The 6703-nt window shown below is 36.6% G+C and overlaps 1 long non-coding RNA gene across 1 annotated transcript; it reads left to right on the forward strand.

Moving 5' to 3' along the window:
* Positions 1-1025: 1025 nt before the first annotated feature.
* LOC127871044 (uncharacterized) lies at positions 1026-1344 on the forward strand. The gene is made up of 2 exons (XR_008045069.1): positions 1026-1168; positions 1314-1344. It is a non-coding gene; the product is annotated as an uncharacterized LOC127871044 (long non-coding RNA).
* Positions 1345-6703: the final 5359 nt, after the last annotated feature.

Below are 6703 nucleotides of genomic sequence, written 5' to 3' on the forward strand. Positions count from 1 at the left end.
AACATCTTAGAACTTATTTGTGAATTAGTTAATTTTATCCATAAAGCGTCATGTATAACAGCGTCAAAAGCCTTTTGATAATCAATAAATGCACAATATAATTTTAGTTTATTAGCAAGTACTTTCTGTATTATAGTATGAAGGATAAAAATACAATCACTAGTACTACGGTTCTCACGAAAACCAAATTGAGCCTCATTCAACTTATGTTCACTTTCGCACCAAGCGTTAAGTCTATTTCTTAGCAAGAGTGAAAATACTTTAGACATTGTATTTACTATTGTAATGCCCCTGTAATTTGATGGGTCAGATTTACAACCCTTTTTATGAATGGGCACAATTACTCCTTTAGACCAGTCATCTGGATAAATACCTGTGCCAAATATATGATTAAAAATACACATAAAAATACGGAGCAATAAAATATTTGGCATCGATAAAAAAGTCGGCAACATTGCCAGATAAGTCACAACTTTTATATCTTGAAATCTCACTTATAGTTTTACAGATCTCCCCAACACTAAAATCACGGTCTAAACTATCAATAATAATATCCTCTTGTCTTCATAGTTGCAGTCATTAGAATCCCTATATGAGCTATCATTAGGATTGTTTGACACGTTACAAAAATAACAAGAGTTCCGCGGTCGGAGATGACCGCATTGAAGCCGGATTTTTGATTTAAATGACAGGAAAGTACCTTTCGTGTTTTTGTCAATGCAATACTTAAATTACTGAAATATTGTTCAAAGGTCAAAATGAAATGTAAGTACTTTTCAAGGCATGAGCAAAGTTTGAGATTCTAGGTCCAAGCATACCAAAGTTACAACAATTTTAACATTTTAACATTTAAGTTCACAGTGACCTTGACCTTCAAATGAATGACATTGAAATGAATGACCTTGAAATGACCAGTGGTCATCTAAGTGTGCTTGCAAACCTTTACGTCAAGTTTGAGATTCTAGGTCCAAGCATACCAAAGTTATAACAATTTTAACATTTTAACATTGAAGGTCACAGTGACCTTGACCTTCAAATGAATGACATTGAAATGACCAGTGGTCATCTTCTAGTACTGGCCAATCTTTATTTCAAGTTTGAAGACTCTAGGTACAAGCATACCAAAGTTATAACATGAAATAAGAACTTTAACATTTTTACATTCAAGGTCACAGTGACCTTGACCTTCAAATGAATGACCTTGAAATGTCTAGTGGTTACTTACTAGTTCTGGCCAACCTTCATGTCAAGTTTCAAGACTCTAGGTCCAAGCATACCAAAGTTATAACAACTTTAACATTTTTACATTCAAGGTCACAGTGACCTTGACCTTCAAATGAATGACCTTGAAATGTCCAGTGGTTACTTACTAGTTCTGGCCAACCTTCATGTCAAGTTTCAAGACTCTAGGTCCAAGCATACCAAAGTTATAACAACTTTAACATTTTTATATTGAAGGTCACAGTGACCTTCACCTTCAAATGAATGACCTTGAAATGACCAGTGGTCATCTGTTAATCCTGGCCAACCTTCATGTCAAGTTTGAAGACTCTAGGTCCAAGCATACCAATGTTATACCATGAAATAAGAACTTTAACATTTTTACATTCAAGGTCACAGTGACCTTGACCTTCAAATGAATGACCTTGAAATGACCAGTGGTTACTAACTAGTTATGGCCAACCTTCATGTCAAGTTTCAAGACTCTAGGTCCAAGCATACCAAAGTTATAAGAACTTTAACATTTTTTATATTGAAGGTCACAGTGACCTTGACCTTCAAATGAATGACCTTGAAATGACCAGTGGTCATCTGTTAATCCTGGCCAACCTTCATGTCAAGTTTGAAGACTCTAGGTCCAAGCATACCAAAGTTATACCATGAAATAAGAACTTTAACATTTTCGAGCACGCCGCCACCCCGCCCGCCCGCCCGCCCGCCCGCCCGCCCGACAACATCAATCTATAAGCCGAGATTTTTTCGAAAAAAATCCGGCTAATTAACAAAATCCTCAGGCGAAATATCAGGGGCTTTACAATGATTCTTATTATTAAAATCATTAACGTGTTTCCAAAATTTGCGAGAACCATTTCGACTAAGTGCTGAACATTTCTTTTTTTCAGTTAAACAATGCATTTGTTTCGCCTACCGTTTGGTGGTAATAAAAGCACTTCTTGCATTTATTGTGAAAATACTGAGCTCAGGCCAGGCATTGAACCCACGACCTCCAGTGTGGTAGTCAGACACTTTAACCACGTCGTTAAAGAGCTAGCACAACAGCAAGGCTGTTGGAAGTGACCTTACTTTTACTACACTCCTCCCCCTTTTAATGTTTCAAGGCCCAGACACGCCCGCTACAGCATGTCTTGCATCCGCATGGCCCTCCCAGAAAACATTAAACAGCTCAGACCGACTCCCGCATTCGCAGTACTTTTTTGCCTCGTCGCCATTATTGTGAAAATACTGAGCTCAGGCCGGGGATTGAACCCACGACCTCCAGAGTGGTAGTCAGACACTTTAACCACGTCGATAAAGAGCTAGCCCAACAGCAAGGCTGTTGGAAGTGACCTTACTTTTACTACACATTTAAAAAATATTTCTATTTTCAACGCTGGGATAATCTTTATAAACTAGTTTACTCCGGTAAAAAAACCGACTTAGCTTTTCTACAGTCAGTGTTAAACCAGCCATTCTAGCCTCCACAACCGTAACATTTTGAGATATTTTAGAGACATCCTTCTCAATTCTATCAAGTTTGGAAAGCCTGATGTCGATACTTGACAGCCTATCGAAGATCGCCTGTATCGAACCCTGGTACTGTGTGACACTTGATGCAACCCCTGCCTGTGCTGTGTGGATACCGGTGGGAGTTACGGGAGTGACAGGCTCACGCAGCAAAAATTGCAGATGGGGCGGAAAAAACTGACCAAACATTTGCTGCGTTGGCGTGAGTGATTCTCGGCTGTTGCCAGTGGCGCCCTAGGAGGCGTGGGCGTCGACACAGCTCCGCCAGGAACAGCGAGAGGTGTTTTATCGGACATGATCTGGATTTTATCAGGCTGGGATGTAGCTGAGCCTGGTGACGCTTCGTCCTTTAATCGCTTTTCATTACTTCTAGTCATTGTGCGTTATATATGATAGTGTAACGTGGACAGCCCAACTGATCAATAGCCAATACACAACTTTTGGTAAAGCATGCAAAGCATGCCGAGAAAGAATGCTCACAATATCAGAGTATCTACTATCTACTTCGTGCGTGACTATCAACACTGGACAACACTGGGTTTCGAAGATTCGAATAATTATTTACCTGTCGGCTTGGTCATGGTTTAATCTTATCCTATTAGCGCATAGCACATAGCACATATCCGTTCAGTTACGTTGACAGGTGTTCACGAAAATCCCGTGCACTATTTTTACCTTTAAACGCGAAAACTTGTGATTTTATGACACTTCTTTCAATTTCCAGCACTAAATGTTTTAATTTCTACCATCAAAACGCAGATAAAGCACTATATTTATTAGATCTAGCTGGTAGTCTTATTTCCAAATTTGCGTATACTTTAAAACTGTATAAAAATCACAACTTTAAACGGCGTACAGAGAATACGTCCAACCGCTATTGACCACTCGTTTACTACAATAATAATAATAATAACGGTCTTCGTATTTATAAATCATCCTGACATTCAGGTTGTGCGGGTATGCAATAACGTGCAACGATATAAATATGCATACAGTGTTTGATGATCAATATTGATTTAGGATTTGTTCTGCCAGTCACTTACAACATACTGCGATTACAAAGCGTCGCCGGTGCTTAGTGGATATAGTGTCCGCCTAGCGACCGGGAGATCACGGGCTCGATCCCCACTGTGGGACATTTTGTTTCAATATCTCCCAAAGACACCAAGTACTTGTTCCCAGTCCTATTTAACGCACTCCAGGAGCGTTTCAATTTTTAAGCTTTCGATGCAATCGAGCTAAACTAAATAGGTTTTAAACTAAACATCATTGACTGACACAATTTATATTGCAAAAAAGTAAGAAATCCCCATTCTAAATTTACATTGCCTATGAAATATGTATACATCTATTAACATGTTCAATCATTTATTGCATGATACATTGTGTAACTTATTATCGATATTAAGGCGCCTTGTTTTCAAAAAGATGTTTCAGTCATTTCAATCACCATTGTAGTGTACATTGGAATGAATACCGTGACCTTTGCGGACACACACAAAAAGTTAAGGATGTGCATGGACCATAAACCATAACTGCTCCACAAACAGATTTATTTCTTGCTATATGTTTGATCAATAAATAAGCCCATATTATACCCGTGTTGAATTATTTAGAGATTATAGGAATAGATGCGCTGACGAGCGTATGATATAAATATTTAACGTAAACTGGTTTATTTAGAAACATCGGTGTTGACAGATAATGGAAAACAATCACAACAACATGATTCATTATAAAAACTCACTTACGATTAGTAAGTCTATATCCCAATTGTATATATTTTCTACTGAACACTATCTTTTATATTTAAATTAAGCACGTAGACGCATTGAATACAAATGTGTTCATTTTCTTTTAAAACTCAAAACACATTTATCCTTGTCTATTTAGGAGTTTCAGTTCAAAATGAATCTTCTGATTTTCATCGACATCTTTAGTACAATGTTTACATTAACAATATTTAAACAAATGGGTCGTGCTCTGTAAATAGGGGTTTAATGCCTGCGCCTAAAGTGTCATCCCAGATTAGCCTGTGCGGTCTGCACAGGATAATCAGGGACGACAATGTCCGCTTTTATGATATTTTTCGTTTCAAGAAAGTATATTCTTAGCAAATATATAGTTTAGGCGGACTGCACAGGCTAATCTGGGACGACACTTTACTCACATGCATTAAACCCCCTTGTCACAGGCTAATCTGGGACGACACTTTACTCACATGCATTAAGCCCCCTTTTAACAAAGCACTGTCCATATGAATTATGATTGTATTTACAATGGAAAAAAAGTGATCGCAAACCGCTGAAAAAGTGCAAAGGAAATATACAGAACATTTCAAAACGTGGCGCTTTGTATCTTACCCCTATTGTATTAACGTAATTGGTACATGTTACGATGTCGCAAGGCTTTTAGTGAAAGAAGGCGAGTTAACAGTAGGAAGAGCGTCATAAAAGTCGTAAGGACTGTAAAACTGATGGAATGAGAATAGCAGCGGAACAAATACATGTAGATTGTGATTCTCAAATCTTTTTACAAGAACGGTTTCTTGCCGGTTTATTTCAGTGTCGATTCTTTGAGCACGATTTTGTTTTGACAGCATCATATCATACATAACAACAACATAATACTAATACAACAGTTTCAATGCGAAAAACAAGGATGGATAATAATTATTATAATCCAATTGTATGATATTAATGTAATTAACCAGTAATATAAAACGAAGAGGAATCATAATAAAATATTAGCAACATCATTAAACGAACATAAATGTTTGCAACTGGGGATTCAACAAATACTTGTAAAAAGGATTTCACCATGTACGGCTGATTCAGTGTGGCCAATAGACGAAGCGATTTAAGATGGTTAAAAAATATTTTGTGAAGGAATGTTTTTATCAATAAAACGAAATGTGCTTTAAATTGCGTTTGAATAGAGTGTGATGTTAAATATGTTAAGAAAAATGTTGTATTGTGCAGTGTTCAATGAGGATAAATTGATTCCAGTAAAAAACCAAAGTATGATGCATTGATGTATAACATGGAATAAGCAATCATATCATGGAACAAATCAATGTACGTAGATTTTAAGATTTGCTATTATGAATAGCATCAGTATAAATTTCAAAAATGGATTAAAATCCTCCGTTTTCAAAACCTGCTTGAATATCTGGACAGTTTGAAATCAAGGTCCAAATTAGAAAATTTAATATAATGCGGCTTTGAAAATTCGCTGGTTTATGTTTGCGAGAAAAAAGTGTAGGTTATACTTTACGTAACGGTGAATAGGTTTTTAATGTATTGTGTTACTCACCTGAGAGATTGTGGAGTCCTGCTAGTTCCTATTAATTCAACTTCCGGTATTTCGTCACACGTGTAATGCGTGCCATATGACGTCATTTTTTACGTGCGATCAAATTTCAGGGCGGCATTAAAGTATTTTTGACACAAAATAAACAACAGAGATGATTCTTTCTATGATTTCGAAGCAATACGTTCTGGAACTATTCCATGGCGTAAAGCATGCAAGTATTATATTTGCAAACAATAAGGTAGTCGACCTGTAGGATAAAATCTCCATGAATCAACCCCATGGGAAACCTATGTTGGACACGTGAGGTTTAATTTAAATAAAGAGTACACGTGTGATTTTGTTGAATTATTACATCGTTAAGACTTGATTTATTATATAAAGATCTCCTCGCTCTCGTCCAATCAGAAACAAGTTTGTCATAAACCAAAATTAAGAAAATCCACTTAACTGACCTATGTATAAAAATATTGAAAAACGAAATGTAAGAACTAATGACAACTGCATTGGGGCAAAATATTACAAACTTGAAAGTCCTTAAGTTCAAACAACCCCTAAATTGCCTTTAACATGCAATTGTGTATATTTGTTATGTTTTATAATTTTGGTAAAACATAAATATTTGTAATTCAATTTAAAATGAAAA

The sequence above is a fragment of the Dreissena polymorpha genome, chromosome 3, assembly GCF_020536995.1.
Source record: "Dreissena polymorpha isolate Duluth1 chromosome 3, UMN_Dpol_1.0, whole genome shotgun sequence".
NCBI lineage: Eukaryota > Metazoa > Mollusca > Bivalvia > Myida > Dreissenidae > Dreissena > Dreissena polymorpha.